The 23,713-nt window shown below is 46.3% G+C and overlaps 1 protein-coding gene and 1 pseudogene across 2 annotated transcripts in view; both read right to left on the reverse strand.

The window, feature by feature from the left end:
- Positions 1-23,713, reverse strand: part of tmem135 (transmembrane protein 135) — a 607,397-nt gene that overhangs the window by 376,493 nt on the left and 207,191 nt on the right. The gene's annotated exons all lie outside the window — the stretch shown is intronic.
- Positions 19,138-19,470, reverse strand: LOC140391422 (large ribosomal subunit protein eL33-like; annotated as a pseudogene).

Raw genomic sequence — 23,713 nt, forward strand, 5'->3', positions numbered from 1 at the left:
CAAGATACTCGCCCATGTCCAACCCATCTCGCTCACCTCTGCTCTCACCCCTTCCCCAGAATCGTGACGGGGTTTCCCCTTGACCTCACTTTTCACCCCACTAGCTTCCGCATTTAAAGGATCATCCTCTGCTATTTCTGCCAACTCCAGCATGATGTCACCATGAAAGACATCTTCCCTTCACCTACCCTGTCAGCATTCTGCAGGGAGTACGCCCTCCATGACATGCTGGCCCACATCTCCATCATGCCCAACTCCTCATTCCCTTCCCACAGCACCTTCCCACGCAATCGCATAAAGTGCAATACCTGTCCCTTTCCCACCTCATTGTCCAAGTCCCAAACACTCCTTTTAAGGTGAAGCAGCGTTTCATTTGCACCTCCTTGAATTTAGTCTACTGCATTTGTTGCTTCAAATGCGGTCTCCCCAACATTGGGAAACTGGGCAACTGCTTTGCAGAACACCTCTGCTCAGTCCGCAAGCAAGACCCCGACCGCCGTTGCTTGCCATTTCAAATCACCATCTTACTCTCATGCCTACATGTCCATCCTTGGCCACTGCAATGTTCCAGTGAAGCCCAATATAAACTGGAGGGACAACACCTCGGGCAGGATTCTCCAATAATGGGGCATTGTCCCCACACTGGAGTGAAAAGCGGCGCCAACCACGCCGGCGTCAATGGTCCCCGATAATGGGGAATGCTAAGGGGCTAGGTTGGCGCCGGGGTGGTCCTCGCAGTTCCAGCCGATGCGGAACAGCCCGCGCGAGTTCGTGCTGCATGGAACGGCCGGCGTGATTCCGCTCATGCACGGAACGGTCGACGTGATTCCGCGCATGCGTGGGGGTTCCCTTCTCCGCGCGGCCCCCGGGCAATATGGCGGAGCCCTACAGGGGCTCGGCACGGAGTAAAATAGGCCACCATGGAACCAGCCCGCCCGCCAATCGGTACGGCCCAATCACTGGCCAGGCCACCGTGGGGGGCCCGCCCCCCCCTCCAGGACGGCCCCCGCAGACTCACTTTCCAGGTCCCGCCGTGTGGGACCTCAGTAACCCACGCCGGCGGGACTCGGCCAAACTACTCAGCCACTTGGCCCAGAGAATCACCACGGGGGCGATGTCAATGGCCCCTGACCGGCGCGGCGGGAATCCCGCAGGTGCCCGAGAAACGGCATTGGAAAATGGGGAAGTTGGCGTCAGGGCGACGAGACGCAATTATCGCGTCCCCATGGGGATTTCCTGACCCGCCGCCGGGTCGGAGAATCCCGGCCCTCATCTTTCGATTAGACACTTTACAGCCTTCTGGATTCAATACCGAGTTCAAGAACTTCCGACCATGAACTCCCGCCTCCATCTTGACTCCTTTTATTAAATATAAATTTAGAGTACCCAGTTAATTTTTTTTTCCCCACTGAAGGAACAATTTAGCATGGCCAATCCACCTATCTTGCACATCTTTGGGTTGTGGGGGTGAGACCCACACAGACACGGGGAAAAGGTGCAAACTCTACACGGACAGTGAACCGGGGCCAGGATCGAACCCGGATCCTCAGCGCCATAAGGCAGCAGTGCTAACCACTGCGCCACCGTGCCACCCCATCTTGACCCCTTTTAAAATGGTTTTCTTTGTCCCTATGTTCCCCTGCCGTACCCACAGGTCCATCTGTCACTTTTTGCTTTCACAGAGAGCTGGCCTTTGTTCTACTCGTAACATATTCTGCTATCTTACCTTTATGCCATCACAAGACCTTCCTTGGACTTTAACACTATCATTAACACTCTCTATCTTGTGCCCATAACACCTTTGTGAAATCTCTCCCAGTTCAAATCCCTCTCAGTTCCCAACTTCACGGATTTTTTACTCTACCCCAGTCCCTCATAAACAGTATAAATACATCACTTTTCTTCCCCTTCTTTAGTTCTAAAGAGTCATACAGACTCCGTTTCTCTCTCCACGGATGCTGCCGCGCCTGAGTTTTTCCAGGATTTTCTGTATTATTTCAAATTTCCAGCATCCGCAGTGTTTCACTTTTATTATATAACACAAAACTATGCACATGAACACTGCCCCAAAAACATGGCAAAGGTGATCTGGGGTTTTGACTACATCATTCACATCCATTCAGTGCAGCCCTGGAAAATGTTTTCATTCCCAGCCACCTGCGGTCCACAGCAGATGCTATCTCCCTGGCTCTACAATCAACATTCAAACACCTCGACAACTAGGACACCCATGTAAGATTGCTGTTCATCGGCTACAGCTCCGCCTTCAACACCAGTATCCCGACAACACTAATAACCAAACTCTGCAATCTTGGACTTGACCCCTTCCTGTGCAGCTGGATCCACGACTTCCTCACCAACAGACCCCAGTCTGTCAGGTTAGGCAACAGCACCTCCTCCACAATAGTCCTCAACACCGGAGCCCCTCAAGGATGTGTGCTCTGTCCTCTACTGTGCTCCCTATACACACATGACTGTGTGGGTAAGATTTAACTCAAACTCAATCTATAAGTTTGCGGATGATACAACTGTGGTGGGCCGTATCTCAAACAACGACGAATCAGACTACAGGAGGGAGATAAATCACTTGGTTACATGGTGTACTGAAAACAACCTCTCTCTCAATGATGGAAAGACCAAGGAACTGCTCATCGACTTCAGGAAGCGTAACACGACACACACTCCCGTCTGCATCAATGGTTCCGAAGTGGAGATGGTCGATAGCCTTACTTTCATGGGGGTCACCATCACCAACAGTCTGTCCTGGTCCACTCACGTTGATGGAACAGTCAAGAAAGCCCAACAACGTCTCTACTTCCTACGGAAGCTAAAAAGATTTGGCATGTCTGCACCGACTCTCACAAACTTCTACAGATGTGCGATAGAAAGCATCCTATCCAGCTGCATCACAGCTTGGTATGGCAACTCTCGGTCCAAGATCGCAAGAGGGTAGTGAACTCAGCCCAATGCATCACAGAAGCTTGCCACCCCCACATTGATTCTGTATACACCTCCCACTGCCTCAGAAAGGCAGACAGCATTATCAGAGACCGCTCCCACCCAGGCATTGCCTTATTCCAGGCCATTCCACCAGGCAGAAGGTACAGAAATCTGAAGACCCGCATATCCTGACACAGGAATAGCTTCTTCACCACAGCTACAAGACTCCTCAACGACTCCCCCTCAGACTGATCTGTTCCCTGTAAGAACACTATTCACGGCGCCTTATGCTGCTCTTGCTCATGTATTTGCTTTGTTTGACCCCTTGTTCTGCACTGTAACCAATCATTGTTTGTCAATGTACGATTTGTCAATGTTCTCTGTTGATTATTCTTTAGTCTTCTATGTACGTACTGTGTTCCCCCGGCCGCAGAAAAATTACTTTTCACTGCACTTCGGTACATGTGACAATAAATCAAATCAATCAATCAATCCAGGCTTCTTAGGAAGCAGCATTGATTAATAAAGCCGAGATAGATGAGTTAGCTATTGAAAATTATGCTAATATTTATTAAACGGTTGAAAGTTAAAGATCAACAATAATCATAGAGAATGATTCCCATAACATTATTTAGAGCAAATACAATTAAGAGATTCCCTTATATTCAATCACTTGGCAAATGCAGCCAGATAGAATATCAAGAAGCTATAACTTTACAATGCAGGGAAGATGTGAAATTGCTATTAAAATCAACAAAGTTATGCCTCGGTGTGACTGGGGGACCACCTAGAATTTTTGTATGTGGAGAAAGTTAAATACACGCTGAGGGGGTGGTTTTAGATAAGATGGCAACTGTTTGTTATGTATTTTAAAGAGCTGGTTAGGGCGGCACGGTGGCTAGCACTGCTGCCTCACGGCGCCAAGGATCCGGGTTCAATCCCGCCCCCGGGTCACTGTCCGTGTAGTGTTTGTACATTCTCCCGGTGTCTGCAAGGGTCTCACCCCCACAACCCAAAGATGTGCAGTGTAGGTGGGTTGACCATGCTAAATTGCCCCATAATTGGAAAAAATAATTGGATATTCTAAAAAAAATTTAACATTTAAAGAGCTGGTCACTGTGAGCTGTTGGGGGTGGGGGTTGGGGGTTCAGTTATGTTTTTGTATTTGTATACAAGTTTTAAAATGTTCAATAAAAATATTTACAAAAAAAATTAAGAAAGCTGAAGGAAAACACGTAGGAATACAGTCCCGAACTGGAGATGCTGACTAATTACCTGAAAAAATAAGCACTATCCCATCCTGGGACCAGGAGTATATTCAGGGCCTTTATGGAAGATAGTGTAGCCATTTAAGGTTAGAAAGGAACATTTTTTGGAGTTTTCTCCTGCTGTTGGATTGTATGGAAGGGAGGCAGGGGTATGGTTTTCATTTCAGTAGAATATTTATACTGTACTGTACAATTCTGTTACTGTACATGGGCTAAAAACATTCATATCATTCTTTTCTTGCTTTTCGTGGTCAAATAAAACTTGATTCACACAAAAGACATCACAGCAGCCAAGCTCATTAAAAGCACACATGCACACGAATTGTTGCAGCTTTAAACTGCAGTCATAGTTGCATTGTCGAGACCCAGAGTATAAATAAGACAGATTTCTAAGCACCTGTGGGCTTCAGCCAGTTCAGTTGTCTAAATGCCATGAGGCTTAAACTCCTCAAACCTGCTGGCACAGGAATATCAATCCCTAATCTCTCATTTTGTGCCTAACAAACTTAGTCAATTTTTCTGCCTCCCTGAAGGAAAAGCCCATAAAATTATTTATTTTACTTCACAGCATGGCTCCAGTTAAACAATCACAGACCAGGGTTACATTTAAAATCAATCCTCATTTGTTTTGTTTCAGACTGAAGTGAATGCATGGGTATGGGAAGCAGAGGAACAGCATGAAAGTGTACAAAAACATCGGCTTAGATAAGGATTTTCCTATCATAAGAATTTCCTGCTCTGTATTTAATGTGGTTCAATTGTTGAAAAATCTGTCAATGTTCATTTACACAGTAAAATAAACCTCATTCTTGCCACTCGAAGCAAGGGCACAGGAATTTAGAGAATTACTTATTTAGATTACAGAAAGTAACATCAAGGCACTTTTATTTATCTTCCAGAAAGTCTGCCAACAATTTCAAATTATAAGGGGAAAGAATGAGAGGTGCAGATAATTATTCCCGTCCTCATTTTCCTTTCAAACAGTTGTCAGGCCCCAGTCCCAGTGGGATGATAATTTTGGATGACTCATAAGATTGCTGGCACTTTTTTCATTTAGTCTTATACCCCAAGGAGAATCTGGAAATTTTAACATGCGGAACAGCACTGTGATAAAATGGAGAGAGATTGGCAGAACATGGAGAAACAAATATCTACGACCAAACTCATTCCACCATCATCACGCAAGGCAGAAACTGGAAATTAAAGAGGCCAAATTCATCAAGGAATTTAATTTTATTTTTACAAGCACAGCACAGAACCATTTGCCTTGAAACAGAAAAAAGAGGGGAAAAGAATAGGGCAACTGAACTCCTTCTCCAACAACTGAGAAATCTTTACAATGGTAGACGCTAAATGCATAACCATTTCAAGATTTAGTCCCGAGGCTATTTTGATATTCGGGTCATATTATGCCATGAAACTAGTGCATATCATTTTACGTGATCTATTCAATTAAACTGAACTAAAATCCGAAATATTACAATCATCTGTAATATTAGACATTTAACATTTGTATCTGTATATTAAAGTACTATAGCAAATTGGCAGCATTGCTGATTGGTCTGTGTTTGGACCATCAGATACCAACATTGATGTCATGTTTTTAATGTGGCCCAATTATCAATCAGAATAACAACAGGGGGCGGATTTCTCCCCAAACGGCGCGATGTCCGCCAACTGGCGCCCAAAACGGCGCCAATCAGACGGGCATCGCGCCGCCCCCAAAGGTGCGGAATGCCCCGCATCTTTGGGGCCGAGCCCCAACATTGAGGGGCTAGGCCGGCGCCGGAGGAATTTCCGCCCCGCCAGCTGGAGGAAACGGCCTTTGTTGCCCCGCCAGCTGGCGCGGAAATGACATCTCCGGGCGGCGCATGCGCGGGAGCGTCAGCGGCCGCTGGCAGTTTCCCGCGCATGCGCAGTGGAGGGAGTCTCTTTTGCCTCCGCCATGGTGGAGACCGTGGCGGAGGCGGAAGGGAAAGAGTGCCCCCACCGTGGGGGCACCCCCCGGGGCCAGATCGCCCCGCGCCCCCCCCCCCCCCCCAGGACCCCGGAGCCCGCACACGCCGCCCTGTCCCGCCGTTCAAAAGGTGGTTTAATCCACGCCGGCGGGACAGGCAATTTATCGGCGGGACTTCGGCCCATCCGGGCCGGAGAATCCAGCGGGGGGCCCGCCAACCGGCGCGGCCCGATTCCCGCCCCCTCCGACTATCGGGTACCGGAGACTTCTGCAACCGGTGGGGGCGGGATTCACGGCAGTCCCCGGCGATTCTCCAACCCGGCGGGGGGTCGGAGAATGACGCCCTAAGGGTGCCATTATTTTATAGCTATTTTTAAAATACACATCACAACATTCTTCTGTATTTTAATGCAATCAGACCCCAACACCGCATTCCACATGACCCAAATCTCTCCAATGACTATGGTTAGATACGGAGGTCCCAATCAAATTAGGCCTCTCCACTCTGGCCAAGCTTACCTCTCTGCCCCACATGTCAGTAGCTAATCCAGCCTCTCTCTCTGCCCTGTCCTGCCCATGACATTCCTAACCTTTTATTTTCAAATGGGTGTACTACAAGGAATTATAATTTCCCCTAATCAACAGACTCCAATCAAGATACATTTTTCTTTGTTCTTTGGTTCTTGCTCTTTCCAATGCTGGGGAAGTGAAAGTGGGTGACACACCGTTTCCTAAGCACATCCAAGTTCAGTAATGTTTTAGGTCAAATCCAGCTTGTTACCACACAACACCGCCTAGATGAGCAAGTCTGGGAAAACATCTCTTCTGGTTCAGCGAAGGCACAATACGGTGCCTTTTAGATGAGAATATCTGCAATCTGCCATGAATCTAAATGCTAAATGGAACAGGGCTTCGTGGCTCCAATCATAGATAGAGCTGGCCTGTTTGATGTTTGGATGGAGAACTAGCCTGCTTCCCCAATGAGGGTACTAGTAGATATACTGTGCAGTCTCTTTGATATCCCAGCCTGTAGATTCAGCTGCCCACATCTCTCAAGTCCCTTGCCTTTAGAACTTATCAACTGTATAGCCCCACTAATCTCTTATAAACAATGGGCGGGATTCTCCAAAATCACGTTCGGCGATCGGCCAGAGAATTTCCATTGGCGCTGAAATCGGGGGCAGCGCCGCTTTTGCAATTCTCCTCCCCCTCCAAAATGGCATACTCGCAGAGTACGCCACATGCCGTTGGGACGGCCTCAGGACCTTACCTGAGGCCCTCACTCGATGCTCCATCCCCGATGGGCCGGGTTCCCAACTGCGTGGGGTGAGTGTGCTTTTTTTAGGGGGGGAATCTGGCGTGGTGGCTGCAGACTGAGTCTAGCGCCACCACAGTCGGGGGGGGGGGGGGGGGGGGGGGGGGAGAGCTGATTCGCGGGCTGGGGCAGACTAGGCGAAGGCTGGGAGCACTGGCGAGGGGTGGTCCAGGGGTGGCTAGCTTGGTCAAAGGGAGGCACTATTTGGCAGGCTGGGTCTGTGCACGGCCTTCGCCATGTTACACAGCGCAGCCGCTGCAGGCCGCCGCCGTGTGCATGCGCAGCCACGGACCCGGCCGTATCCACAGCAAGAGCCGGGGACTCTACGCTGCATGCTTGCTAGCCTCCGCAGCAGACACACAAATCAAAACTACAGAAGGGAGACAGGTCAATTGGTTTCATGGTGTACAAAACCAACCTGTCACTAAATGTTAGAAAGACCAAGGAACTGATCGTCAACTTCAGGAAGCGGAGTAGTAAGTCTGGGGCAAGACCAGAACATGTGGGCATGGTTGGCTGGGCCTCATTGGTACCATTCACATCTATCCTCCACCTCCGGGAAGAATCTGCTCATACAGGTTCTTGTTAAGTGGGCTCTATGTACCACTTTTCGCTGCGCCAGGCTGAGCCTTGCGCACGTGGAGGTGGTGTTGACCCTGTGCAATGCTTCGCTCCAAAGTCCCCACCCTATTTCAATCCCCAGGTCCTCCTCCCATTTCTTTCTTGTTGCGTCCAGTATGGTGTCGGCCTTTTCTACCAGTCGGTCATACATGTCGCTACAATTTCCTTTATCTAGTATGCTTGCATCCAGTAACTCATCCAGTGATGTCTGTCGTGGCGGTTGTGGGTACGTCCTTGTCTCCTTTCGTAGGACGTTTTTGAGTTGTAGATAGCTTAGCTCATTCCCCCTGGCTGGTTGGAATTTCTCTGACAGCATACCTCAATGTCTCTAGACACCTACTAATCTTGTTACTGGGCAAATCATAATTCATTATTCCTCTAGAAGCCTGCTACTCTTGTTATTAATCTATTATTTTGTTTTCATCTCAAGTTCACTGTTAACCTCATTAATTTCCCATTGAAAAAACAAGGTGCATGCTGTGGTCAACTTCTGCTCAATTGGAAGATTATTTTTCAAGCACAATGAACATTCTTATTGTGCTACCAATAATTCAGCTGTGAGATTCATTGAAACTTTTAATATGCTGTTTATCCCCATTGACTACAAATAAATTATTTCCCCAAGACAGAGGGTGGGAGTAAAGGGTAGTTATTCAAAATGGCAGAGGTGGAGTTCGAGAACGAATAATGGGGCTACTACTGTTATATTAATAATTTGGACTTTGAACTCAAAAACACAATTTCTAAATTTGTGGATGATGCTAAATAGGGGCCTAGTCAATAAATTACAGGAATAAACTTGCAAAATGGACAAATAATGGCAAATTAACTTCAACACATATAAATGTAACGTTTTGGTAGGAAGAATAAGGAGATCACTTATTAATCACAAATACCACACGTTGGCAAAGCTAAATAAAAAAACAAGTCATGTAATCGGATTTCTACAGGGATAGAAGTGAAAAGTGAGGAAGTTAAGCAAAACCTGTAGTGCACCTTGGTTAGAAAACTGCATGTAGTTAGGGGCGTCATATCATAAAAAGGGTATCGAGGTACTGAGAGAGTATAGAGAGGATTAATAAGGATGATGCCAAAAAAGGCGTGGGAGTACATTTCAGGAGTACACACAACGGATGCGTTACTATTTCCGGGCAAACAATATCACCCTAAAAGGAGCGCCAGGTGGTCATATTGCTCACCGCCTGCGGCCCGCATACGTTTGGGGTGATTAGGAGCCTTACGTACCCAGCTGCGATGGACACCAAAACGTTTGATGAACTTGTGACTATAGTGGGGCAACATTTTAACCCAACCCCGTCCACGATAGTCCAGCGTTACCGATTTAATACCGCTGAGAGGACCCCTGGAGAATCCCTTGCCGATTTTCTATCCAGGCTACGCAGGATTGCGGAGTAATGTGACTATGGTGAGACCTTGTCAGAAATGTTACGCGACCGTTTGGTTTGCGGTATTAACAATGCGGCCACCCAGAGAAAGTTGTTAGCTGAGCCAACATTGACATTTTTTAACAGGCCATTCAAATAGTGTTGTCCCGAGAGAGCGCAGAACGAGGAGTGCAGGAGCTACAGGGAATGGAAGTGCATGCCTTGAGGCGCAACCCCTTCCGTCCGAAAACGTCCCCCCGCACTCCAGCGGTACCTTGGGCGAGGCAACGTCCGGACCGACGCCAGTGGCCGTCGGACATTGCTCCCCGAAGGGAGCCTTCTCCAGAACCAATGGATGAGGATCCATGTCCGTGTCAGACTTGTAGGCGCTGACCCCGTCGCGGACGGCGGTCCTGGGGGCCCCAGAGGCGCCGTCGTTCCGACCGAAACTGGGACCAGCCCAGGGGCCGTACCTTCCATGTGGATGAACCTGCGGCGACTAGTCCTGAGGACGTGGAGACGGAGGACGGCTGCCTGCAGATGCATTGTGCGGCAGCTCCCCGTGTGGCCCCCATTAAGGCGACAGTACGGGTCAATGGCCACCCGCTTGAAATGGAGTTGGACACTGGCGCAGCGGTCTCCGCGATCGCCCAGAGGACATTCGACCGCATCAAGCAGGGTATACAGACCCTTACATTAACCGACTCACAGGCCAGGTTGGCCACCTACACGGGGGAACCACTGGACATTGCAAGAACTACAATGACCCCTGTTGTTTATGGACGCCAGGAGGGGCGTTTCCCACTTATCGTGGTGGGCCATGGGCCCAGCCTGTTGGGTCGGGACTGGTTGCGCCATTTGCGGTTGCAATGGCAGCACATCCTCCAAACAGTTTCTGAAGGGTTGACCGAGGTGCTGGGACGATACCCAGATGTATTCCAGCCTGGTTTGGGGAAAATAAAAGGGGCCGTAGCCCGTATCCAAGTCGAACCAGGAGCCACGCCGCGCTATCTCCGGGCGCGCCCGGTGCCTTATGCCTTGCTCGAGAAGGTAGAAGGGGAGCTCACACGTTTGGAGAGTTTGGGTATTATCAGGCCCGTCCGTTTTGCTGACTGGGCAGCACCAATTGTACCTGTAATGAAGCCAGATGCCACAGTTCGCTTGTGTGGCGACTATAAACTTGCAGTGAATACGGCTTCCCAACTCGACCGATATCCAATCCCTCGCATAGAGGATCTCTACGCGAAGCTTGCAGGTGGACTCTCGGTCACAAAATTAGATATGAGTCACGCCTACCTGCAGTTGGAGCTGGACCCTGCCTCCCGACCATATGTAACGATTAATACACACCAGGGCCTGTATGAATATACACGGTTGCCCTTTGGAGTATCCTCTGCCTGCGCAATTTTTCAACGTGTTATGGAGGGCATTTCGAGAGGTTTACCACGTGTTGCTGTCTACTTAGATGACGTTTTGATTACAGGGACGTCAGAGCAGGAACATTTGGAAAATCTGGAGGCTGTCCTTAGACGCCTTTCGGAGGCTGGAGTCCGTTTACGTTGCACAAAGTGCGTATTTCAGGCAAAGGAAGTAGTCGACCTAGGTTATCGGGTGGACCGCGAAGTTTGCACCCCGTCGCAGAGAAGGTGCGTGCAATTCAACAGGCCCCCGCCCCGACTGACACTTCGCATCTTCGTTCTTTTCTCGGTCTCGTAGACTATTACGGGAAGTTCCTCCCCAATCCGGCAACTACGCTGGCCCCTTTGCACCTCCTGCTAAAGAAAAATCACACCTGGGTTTGGGGTCAGCCGCAAGAAACTGCTTTCCGGCGGGTAAAGCAACAATTGTCATCGTCTGGGTTACTAACCCACTATGATCCTGGAAAGCCTTTGCTCGTCACATGTGATGCATCCCCGTATGGTATTGGGGCCGTCCTGTCCCACAAGATGGAGAACGGGGCCGAGCGACCGATAGCTTTCGCCTCCCGCACATTGACTGCAGCGGAGAAAAAGTACGCGCAGATCGAGAAGGAGGGCCTGGCAGTGGTTTTTGCGGTGAAACGCTTCCACCAGTATGTGTATGGCCGCCATTTCACTTTCGTGACTGATCATAAGCCTCTGCTGGGACTTTTCAGAGAGGATAAGCCAATACCGCCCATTGCTTCCGCACGGATCCAGCGCTGGGCTTTGTTGCTTGCTGCATACGAGTATTCTCTGGAGCACAAACCAGGTACGCAGATAGCAAATGCCGACGCACTGAGCCGATTGTCTTTATCGACCGGCCCCATGTCGACCCCCACGACCGGTGAGGTGGTTGCAACCCTAAATTTTATGGGCACCTTGCCTGTCACGGCATCACAGATCCGTGAGTGGACCCAGACGGAGCCAGTCCTGTCAAAGGTTCGGCACATAGTCCTGTATGGTGGGCAGCATAGACAGCTCCCAGGTGAGTTGAGGGCATTTTCCTCCAAGCTGTCAGAATTCAGCGTGGAAGACGGCACCCTCTTGTGAGGGGCACGTGTGATTGTCCCGGAAAAAGGTCAGGAGCTGATACTAACAGAGTTGCACAATGGGCATCCAGGTGTGACAAAAATGAAAATGTTGGCCCGGAGTTATGTCTGGTGGCCAGGCCTCGACACCGACATTGAGAAGGTGGCCCAAAACTGCTCCATTTGCCAGGAGCATCAGAAGCTTCCGCCGGCCGCGCCCCTACATCAATGGGAATGGCCAGGGCGGCCTTGGGCACGCTTGCATGCAGATTTCGCAGGCCCTTTTCAAGGATCCATGTTCCTTCTACTAATTGACGCCCAGTCCAAATGGCTAGAGGTGCATAAGATGCAGAGGACAACGTCCTGCGCAACAATTGAAAAGATGCGTTTGTCGTTTAGTACGCATGGCCTCCCCGAGGTGCTGGTCACGGATAACGGCACTCCATTCACGAGTGAGGAGTTTGCGAGGTTCACGAAGATGAACGGCATACACCATATCCGCACTGCCCCTTACCACCCGGCTTCAAATGGGTTGGCAGTGCAGACATTCAAAAGAGGCCTAAAGAAGCAGTCTTCCGGATCAATGGACACGAGACTGGCTCGCTTTTTGTTTACGTATAGGACCACCCCCCATGCGGTGACTGGGGTAGCTCCCGCAGAACTCCTAATGGGCCGGAGACTTCGCACCCGCCTTAGTATGGTTTTCCCGGACATTGGCGCAAAAGTACGCCGCACACAAGAACGGCAGGGACAGGGATTTTCTCGACATCGGCCGATTCGGCAGTTTGCGCCCGGTGACCCAGTGTTCGTTCGGAATTTTGCTGGTGGTGCCCAGTGGGTTCCTGGTGTAATCTTTCGCCAAACGGGCCCTATATCTTAGGTGCAAGCCCAGGGTCGGCTCCAGCGCAAACATGTAGACCACGTTCGGTCCAGAAGACTATCCCCTCAAAAGATTCCCCGCCCCCGGAGTTCATTTCTACAGCCGCAGAGACCAGAGACAAGGGAAAGTAGTCCTCACAATCTTCCACTGGTGCCTCACTCGAAGCCTGCGCAGGTCGTTACAGAACCAAATGGAGATAGAGACGCTGACATGACGGAGGCAGCAGAATCTGACTCCGAGATGGAGACACAGGATGCATCAGAGGGGGAATCCTCGGGTCCACGGGCCGTGGATGTACAACCGTTGCGCCGTTCATCACGGAAACGCCGGTCTCCGTCTCGTTACACGCCGCCTGATCCAGCGCCGCGTGCAAATGGTGTCCGGCCTGCGGCAAAACGAGTCCGACGCTGTCCTTCACCAGGGTCTTCAGTGGATTCCTTGGACTTTGGGGGGGGGTGGGATGTTATAACCTGCCTACTTACCATTGGCTGGGGACTAATGACAAGCCCACAATCCTGTGGGAGTATGAGCTTCCCCAATGAGGGGGGGGGCGGAGAAACCATTCGTAAACTCCTAGTATAAATAAAGCTGGCCAGTTTAGGAACCAGCAGGAAGGAGAGTGCAGCAAGGGAAGTTGCTGCTGCTGTATATATATGTGTTATTGTAAATAAATGTTATTACTTTGTAACCTTAAAACTCGTGCTGGATTCTTCATGGCCCTCACAAAACTCTTGTGGGAAAGAGCATAACTAGACGGCATCAAGATTCAAAACACATAGGGGCAGCGGGAAAATTCACCCTTGAAACCACACAAAAAGTCCATCAAAGATAGAGGCAAAAAATGCATAGTATTGAAAGAAAGTGCTCCCCCTGTGTATCTTGATCAGAGGAATAGTGAGTGTGTAAGGGACAGAATCTATGAGGAAATTGCCCAGAAGTTTTGAACTTCCAAAACTGCAATTTCACTACTCCACCTGGTTCCCCAGAAGTCTCAGATTCAGAATACGAGGGGAGACTTTGGGCAATCCCAATGTGCTGACCTGGATTTGCCATTATTTGACAGATTAAAGTCTGGTGGGTAACAAAGATGACTCCCCAATCACTCACACAGTCAATACCCAGACCCCACAACCAGCCCCCCGACACCCTCCTCGGCCTCCTGACTAGCTACCAACCAAACTACCCCCTTTCCATCCATCATCCTGACCCCACAATAACAGCCTCAAGACACCCCCCAAACCAACTGACAACCCACCCACCTCACACATCTACCCACTAAAGCAATTCACTCATTCAACCACTCACCCATTCACTAACATTCACAGTGGACATTTAAACTAAGCATACGGCAGCTAGTGCTGTAAAAAGAGGACATGTGCTCTCTTCCCCCAATGCTACAGTGCTGCGATGCAGTTCTTCGTTGAGCTACACATTTCTAAAGAAGCCAGGCTCGGCAGATCCCACAGGAAATGCAAGGAAATGTCGGAGCAGGGTATAAGTGCAGATAGATTATTTTCGCTGGTTGGAGAGCCTATACACAATTCAAAAAGGAGAGCCAAACCTGTCAGCAGTAAATAAAGCAAGAAAACACTTCCACAGGCAAAGGGTGGAAATCTCATCCACAAATGGCAATTGCTGCTAGATCAATTGTTCATCTTAAATTTAACATTGAGAGAGCTTCGTTAACCAATGGAGTATGGAGCAAAGGCAAGCATACGGAATTAGGTTGCAGATTAGCCATGATCTTATTGAATTGCAAAAGGGCTGGAGGTATTAAATGACCTGCTCTTGTCCCTATGATCCAAAGTTCCTATATTGGTTCAATATTGGCATTTAAATACATTCCAGCATCTAATTTTATTTATTCCCTGAGCATTGTTAATCAGGTCCACCAAACTTACATTTTAATGCAAATTATTTTCTTCCCTTTAACTTATGGACCTATCTTGGATTCTTTGTCTCCATGTGTTTATATCCTACAGCAGTTTATTCCTTTCAGCTTTGCAGTCTATCACCTTCATTAATTTTGTACCATCTGCAAATTCAACCACTGCAGTTGTGCTTCGAAGCTCCATAAAAATTAAGAAACCAAACAAGAGGTCCCAAAACGGATTCCACCAGTAACATTCTTGGAGCTGATGACAAGACCTGTACAACCATTATCTGGCTTCATCGGTCAACCAAAAATGCATAGATTGTAAAATATTTCCACTGATTCATGATTTATATTCAGTACAAGACTTTTCAGTGGTACCTTTCTAAAATCTAAGCACACCATTATTCACTACCTTAATGTTTGTATGCTTTACCATTGAACGGTCAAAGAAAACATACAAGTTCAATTTAAATTATTGTTTTGTAAGAGTATGTTAGGCCTAGTATGGAACAAGTTAGCATCACAGGTGATGAGAACAAACTCTCAGTGTGCGTTCAAGTGTTGGACTGGTTCCTAATTGGGAAAATCAAGTCCTATAAATGGTAGTTAAAATACCAAGTGGACAATGTGGTTTTCCTGGACCAGCTTTCATTGCCTAAGGAAGTTGAAGGGGAATCGTTAGCTGCTGGACGCACACACATGCCCTCCACACCTCCCAAGCTCAATTGTCCTAGATTTTTATACTTCCTTCAAAAGATTACATGATTGAGGGTGGAAATATGTGCTAGTCGGTCTGAGTTAGTCCTTTCCTGGTCAGTGATTTCATATATTTATACTGTATTTATAAAACCAGAAAGTTAGGTTAATGAAATTGGAAAAATTGAAGCCCTCCCTTTCATGAAGTCATTTTGACTATCTTTTAGGATTTTATTCCTCTGATTTTTTAATAAGGATTTACAAATGAATGTCAAACTCATTGGTTTGTAGTTTCCTGGATCATCTTTGCTATCATTTTTAAAGATAGGGTTATCGTCTCATTCTTTTACATTCCTGGGCATCTCTCCAGTATTCAGTTATTTCTGGAAGATGTATGCCAGAGTTCTTGCAATTTCCATTCTTAGTCCCTTAAGAATCTGAGGATGTGTCTTATCCAGTACTCGAGATGTATTTACATCAAGTTTTCTCAGATATTTGGCAATAATGCTGACAGTACTGCAAATAGTGTCTCAACCTACCTTCACAGTACCCTCTAGCTTTCCAGCCCAAACAAGTTACCTGTCTTATTCTAGGTAAAAACTGACTTGTATAGCATATTTGCAGCCTGTGTAGTAGCATCAATTGTCAAGCCATCACCTGATCCTATCCTCATGATTTCCTATCCTAAAGGGAGAATGCTCATGACAGAACACGATTGCGGGATCTCACTATCTGTTAAAGTTATTCATTTGAGCTGTCTGTGGATGTATATCAGGTTCAAAGGCATGTGGTGTAATCAAAAAGGAACAGACTGTGTTTTCTTTTCACATGAGGACTGTGTGGGTAGGTTGTGACTTTATACAGAGCACAGAAAATTGTACAATTCAATGGGAAGCCACATATCTTGTTTGCATCAATTTTCATTAAGACTTTCAAATGAGAGCTCTGTCCTGTTCACAAGAAAGTTGAAAGTTATGAAGATACATGGCTCCAACTTGGATTTTATCCACAATATAGATAATACATTATAACATGAGTGTAAGGCATGATGGAGGTATCACTGATTCTCTCTCTCTCCAAACAGGAACAAGGCACAGTTTCCCACTGTCACCAATCGCATTTGAAGTCCCCATCATTGACATGAAGGGTGACAATACTAGTACCTGTGTCTGGCATTTCAGAAAGAGTCATGGCACCACCTTTCCCCTGGGAAACTGACAGCCATTCAGTCAGCATCTTTAACAATGGGCAAACCAAAGGAATGTAATAGTTTGCGTAAATAAGTACAATGTTAGAACCTAGAATGGCTGAAAAAGCAAACTGTTTAAAACAATACAAATTTTAAAACTAGTGCCACAGGTTCTTACTGCAGTAGCAAGAGCTGTGACACATTGGACACTTTTCTACCTGTCCACCTGGTAGCTACATCCTGGTGGGGAAGATGAGGTTGGAAGTGGGTGAAGTTCTTTCGGGATTAAATTGACCCCAAGATGAATGCCTAGCATTAAATTGATCAGCTGCAGGGGCGATACGATGGCACAGTGGTTAGCACTCCTGCCTCAATGCGCCAAGGACCCGGGTTCGATCTCAGCCCGAGTCACTGACCGTGTGGACTTTTCACATTCTCCCAGTGTCTGCATGGGTCTCAGCCCCACAACCCAAAGATGTGCAGGGTAGGTGGATTGGCCATGTTAAATTACCCATTAATGGGAAAAAAAATTAAATAAATTGATCAGCTGCAAAAGCAAAGCAAGTCCACAGTACTGATGACACATAAATCAGTCTCCTACAATACAACAATGATTACATTTTAAGGGCACTACATCCCAAGGTGCAATGGTAGGGTGTCCTGAAGTTACGAGAGGCACTATGTTAATGAAAGTTCTTTATTTCTTTCTATTAATAAAGCTTGTAGGGGTATAACCATCACTAAAGGCTGAGATTCTTCCCAATCATCAGCAGATAATCTTGTGATAATAAACAACATCAGCCAGACAAGAAATAGATAAATCACCTGTGCCTTCTAAGGGAAAGTTAGACAACTCCAACTAAAATTCAAAAATAGTCCTGGACACAATTGGGGAACTTTATCCTTATGTTTACCTATCTATCATCTCATGCTTGGTGGTCAGGAAAATGGGATGTCCCAGTAACTGGAAAATTTCAGCCCCCCCCGATTAAGCAAACAAACATTTAATTCACCGAGAGCAATTTTATATCATTTTAACCCTCACATGTGTTATGGAGGACAATGGTATTAGCGCCACCCATCATAATTTCTTTTTTTAAATAAATTTAGAGTACCCAATTCATTATTTCCAATTAAGGGGCAATTTAGTGTGGCCAATCCATCTATCCTGCGTATCTTTGGGTTGTGGGGGCAAAACCCACGCAAACACGGGAAGAATGTGCAAACTCCACACGGACAGTGACCTAGAGCCGGGATCGAATCTGGGACCTCGGTGCCGTGAGGCAGCCGGGCTAACCCACTGTGCCACCGTGCTGCCCCCCATCGTAATTTTTGATGCATACCCACCCATCTCACGCTTAACATTGCAGACATATGGGCATATTTAATTACAACACCATAATCTGGATTCTCAAATGGTTTGAATCGCTGTTTCTCCCTGTATTTTAATCACTTGAATAACCTATTACGTTACAGTATGTTTGGACACTTTTTACAACTTTGCAAAGGTCTCAGCCATGCAAGACCCATAATATTGCCTGATTTCCCCCCCCCCCATTCCGCATTAATTATTTGCATTTATAAAGTAGATGGCATTTCTTTGCACGTTGCATTTCAACATGGGACTCCAACTAACATGTGGTCAGATCTATGCTTGAAGCAGGAATATAATTATCTGTAGTTAACAGCATAAATGTTTTTGGGGAAAAAGGTTCTATAAAATTCAAGTGCTTTTTCCCCCTAACAATTCTGACCTTTTCTTAATATCAACACATACAATTTATGTGTAAGAGCTGTTAATGAATTTTAACCAAAAGATGAACTTAATCTTAATTGTTCATTACCTGTACTATAATCTTAAAGTTTTCAATATTGCAAGATAGGTATGAATGAATAAACAATTGTAAACAACAAAAAAACATTATTTGATTACTTATTCAAGAATAATTGGGAACTGGTGAAGCACAAAGCAGCTGTGAAGCCTATTTTCTGCAGGATGAGAAGGAAGTATCAGAGGAAGTGTCACTATAAGATGTCCTAGCCTAGATGTCCTAGGATGGCACAGTGGTTAGCACTGCTGTTTCACAGCGCCAGGAACCGTGGTTCGATTCCGACCGTGGGGGACTGTGTGGAGTTTGCACGTTCTCCCTGTGAGTTTCCTCCGGATGCTCCGGTTTTCTTCCCAACATTCCAAAGACATGCAGGTTAGGTGGCTTGGCCATGCTAAAATTGCCCCTTAGTGCCCAAAAGTTAGGCGAGGTTACAGGGATAGGGCGGGGGAGAGGGGCTAGGTAGGGTGCTCTTTCGGAGAGTTGTTGCAGACTCGGTGGGATGAATGGCCTCCTTCTGCACTATATCTATGATATACATACGTATTATATGATCTACTAACAACCAGCTTGACAGTGGCATTAGCACAGTCTACCCTTTCAACCACTGGTCAAATATGTGGGGGTGGGGGAAAGCATCACAAACACTTTTTCTTCAGATCATTGTATTATCAATGTGTGTACGGCTACGCTTTAAATCCTTGATGAGTATAGCATCACTCGAATCCTTTGCCCAATAGCCTTAGCGGGCAGGTTCCTGCTGAACCTGACACGCACCATGCCACTGATTCCATGAGCACAGGTCACTTTACCCCAAATGACACGAGTCTGGTTTGGTTTAGCGCCAGGAGTGACGGTGTTGTTCTTCGCTTTGCAGACGTAAGAACATCTCTGGCCCAGATGAAATGCTGTTTCATCACGGCAATAAACACCCTCAATCCCCAGGAGAGCTGTGTGCTTTCCTTGATTTCGAAGGCCTCATTTATAGCCAGTAAACACGGCTTTGCACCATAATCTTCGCAGCATTGCAAGAGCACTCGGGCAGCTCGATCGCACGCCCTGATGTTAAGTAATGGGTTAAGAGACATTCCAATTAGTTGTCTCAATTATCTGCAGCTAACATTAACATTAACAGCAGCTAAACATATAACAATTGGTAGCAGAGGGCGGTTGCTGTGCAAATGTGAAGGGTTGCAAGATACAACTTTTCCAGACCAAACCAAGGAGTGAGTGAGAAGAAAAAAACTCAAAGATATATGGCTGAACATAGGATAAAGATGGCTGGATATGACTACCGCCCCCGCCCTTATTTTCTGAAAAGGGATCGTACAACCAATGGAAAAGTGCAGTAGTTATGTGGACTACGGTTGCCTTGGGAAAGAGAAAACAAGGTATGGCACTGGCTCTTTCTCTACCTTATGACAGTAAACTCCGGAGCAAAGTGTTTTCTGAGCTGGAATTGGAAGAATTAGACTCAGAAGAAGGTCTGCATACTCTATTACGTTATATGGATAAGATTTATCAGAAGGATGACTTGTTAAGTGCATGTGAAGCATTGTCGGATTTTAATAGGTTCTGGAAAATAGAGAATTTCTCCATTGAAGACTATATAATGGAATTTGGCAGACTATATAAAAGGCTGCAGAAACACATCCTGGAATTTCCACAGTCTGAGTTGGCCTTTAAATTACTTGACTGTGCTAGAGTGAGCAACATGGATAGGCTCCTGGTTTTGACAGGAGTTCAGTTTGCGGATAAGGATACCTTATTCGATCAGATGACAGAAGCTTTAAAAAATGTTTCTGGGGAAACATTTGATTCCGATGGCTCTGATGACCCGAATAGGTCAGCCTGCAATAAAGCAGAATTTGGAAGATACACTACTAACAGGATGGCAAAATTGTACGGCTACAAACAGGTTCCAAGACTATCGAAGGAGATCGGGGCCCGGAAATTATGAAGACAGAAACCCAGTTAGAACCTACAATAGGAAGATGAACCCCAGGAATGCACGGGGCATGATAAATCAATGTTTTCGATGTGACTCTCAATACCATTATGCTTTGAACTGTCCAACACAGTCAGAAGAGGAAAAAGATAGTGACCAGAAAGAAGGCATTGTCCTATTGACAAGCAGTTTTACACCGGTAATGAGGGTGTTGGTTGCAGAATTCTTCAATTGTGCTGTATTGGACAGTGGCTGGACATCTACTGTGTGTGGAACTGACTGGTTAAAATGTTACCTGGACTCCTTGAATGCTGAAAATCGTAACAAGGTTAAGGAATTTGAAAGTTCCACAAGTTTCAGGTTTGGGGATGATAATACTCTGAAGTCGCTGAAAAGAGTGGTGATCCCTTGCAATATTGCCGGAGTGAATCATTTCATTAGCACAGATGTTGTATCAAGTGAGATACCTTTGCTTCTGAGCAGACCATTGATGAAGAAAGCACACATGAAACTGGATATGGAACAGGATAAGGCAACAGTGTTTGGAAAGACGGTGGACTTACAATTTACACAGTCAGGACACTATTGTATTCCATTACTGACAAATAATATTTCAAGTAGAGTTGTTAAGGATGTGTTAATGGTAGTTGAAAATGGGACTTTAGCTGATAAAAAGCTTGTTGTATTAAAACTGCATAGGCAATTTGCGCATCCGTCTCCTCGGATGCTGAAATATTTATCAAAGGATGTAGGGGTAAGGGATGAAGACTATACTACGCGAATAGAACAGGTTAGAATAGATCGCTGTGAAGTTCGTAGGAAGTACAGAGGGACACCAGCACGGCCGATAGTAACCCTACCTTTGGCCAGCGATTGAACCAACATTGTGGCCATGGACCTTAAGATCTGCGATAAAGCCAATAATATATTTATTTTGCATTTTGTAGATTTAGCAACCAGATTTAGTCAATCAACGATGGTACGAAGTAAAGAAAAGAGAATAATTCTGGATCAAATCGTGGGAAAAATGGATAGGGCCAGGAATGGGCCCACCAGCAAAATTCCTTACAGACAATGGGGGAGAATTTGCTAATGATTAGTTTAGGGATATGTGTGAAAACGTGAATATCACAGTTCTGAACACGGCTGCAGAAAACCCATTTAGTAATGGTATGTGTGAAAGAAACCATGCAGTAATAGAGGACATGCTCCGGAAAATGTGGGCAGATAATCCAAACTGCAAGCTAAATTCAGCTTTAGCATGAGCGGTACATGCAAAGAATTCATTGCAGATGGTTGGAGGCTATAGTCCCTATTAATTAGTGTTTGGTAGAAATCCTAAAATTCTGTCCATTTTGGATGACCAGCCTCCAGCTTGGGAAGGGACTACAATTAGCTCTGCCTTTGCTGAGCATTTAAATGCGTTACATAGCAGTAGAAAAGCTTTTTTGGAAGCAGAAGTCTCTGAAAAAATTCGCAGAGCTTTGAGGCATAATGTACGGCCAACAAATACCATTTTTCAGCATGGAGACATAGTATACCATAAGAGAGACAATTTTAATGAATGGAAAGACCCAGGGAAGATCATAGGCATAGATGGCAAAACAAGTATTTTGCAACATGGTAATCAAACTGTTAGGGTACATTTGTAATGGGTACAGATTACAAAATTTCAAATTTACACAGAGCAGACAGAAATGACGAGGAACTAGAGTCATCTGGTACGCACGTGTTACAGAGCTATGAGGACAAGTTAACTGATATAGACAGGGTTTCTGTAGAGGAACACAACACTTCTGATGATTTAGTGTTTTTCCCAAAAGGACAACTGTCAAAAGTTGGTACAAAAGTGACATACTTGCCTGAAGGATCTAGTCAATGGCAGGATGCAACTGTTATTAGTAGAGCAGGGAAGGCCACTGGAAAGTATAAACATTGGTTGAATGTACAGCATTCAGGGGAGGGAGTCAAGATAATGGATTGGGAACATGAAGTTCAAAAATGGAGGGCACAGGAACGCAGTGCCAGTTCAGATAATACATCGGATAGTGAACAGGTCCGCAGGAAAAGGTCAAGAACTATTGAAAGGACATCCCACAGCAGAAGGGAAAGATCAAGCAGTAGCAGTACAGAACGAGATACCAGACGGGAGAGGGGATGTAGTTTATCAAGGTCTCGGAATATGATTAAGACTAGAAATACTAATAGGAGTAGAAGCCCACATGCACGTGAGATTTTGGTGGCTTCCAATAAGTTAGATGAAAAAGTTATCAAAGATGCCAAACAGCAAGAACTGCATATTTGGAGTGAATTTGGGGTATACACAGAAGTACCGGATAGGGGACAAAGAGCTCTATCCTGCAGATGGATTTGCACGGAAAAGGTTTTTCCGGATGGAACTTATAAGGCAAAGGCCAGGCTTGTGGCGAGGAGATTTGAAGAAAACTTAGAAGATCAGGATTTAAGGGTAGATTCACCTATGGCAGGAAAGGTTGTTTTAAAGATCTTCTTGGCTCTATTAGCCACAAAGGCATGGGAATGCAAATCTATAGATATAAAAGCTGCCTTCTTGCAGGGGCATCAGCTCCAGAGACATTTTTCTCCGTCTTCCTAAAGAGGCAGCTAACACAGAAGGGGTACTCTGGAAGTTGAGCAAATGTGTATATGGATGGGCAGCATGGTAGCATTGTGGATAGCACAATTGCTTCACAGCTCCAGGGTCCCAGGTTCGATTCTGGCTTGGGTCACTGTCTGTGCGGAGTCTGCACATCCTCCCCGTGTGTGCGTGGGTTTCCTCCGGGTGCTCCGGTTTCCTCCCACAGTCCAAAGATGTGCAGGTTAGGTGGATTGGCCATGATAAATTGCCCTTAGTGTCCAAAATTGCCCTTAGTGTTGGGTGGGGTTACTGGGTTATGGGGTGTTGCTCTTTCTAGCTTTAGTCTATTTGCTCTGTTTAGGTCACCTTTGCTCATGAGTCGCCAGATATCTTTATGATACCGCCACGTGGTTCAAGTCCAAGTTATGATTAATAACACAGCACACCGCTTAGTAAGGATTAAAACAACGGTCATTTATTATATACAACAAGCAATATTAATACCCTAATACTACTTTCTATATAACAAACCTATCACTACTGGCCAATACTTAACTTAGGAAGAGCCCACCAGGTCAGGGAAACAAATGGCTTGTCCAATCAAATCTGGCCCGCAGGATTCAAAAGGCTGCTACAGGTCGGTGGCTAGGTGTCTCTACCGGATAGCGATCGTTGGATTCAAACTTACACTTGCCGGTGGCTGGTCTTGCGAAGGTCTCGAGCAG

This window comes from Scyliorhinus torazame, chromosome 15 (assembly GCF_047496885.1).
Source record: "Scyliorhinus torazame isolate Kashiwa2021f chromosome 15, sScyTor2.1, whole genome shotgun sequence".
NCBI classification, from domain to species: Eukaryota; Metazoa; Chordata; class Chondrichthyes; order Carcharhiniformes; family Scyliorhinidae; genus Scyliorhinus; species Scyliorhinus torazame.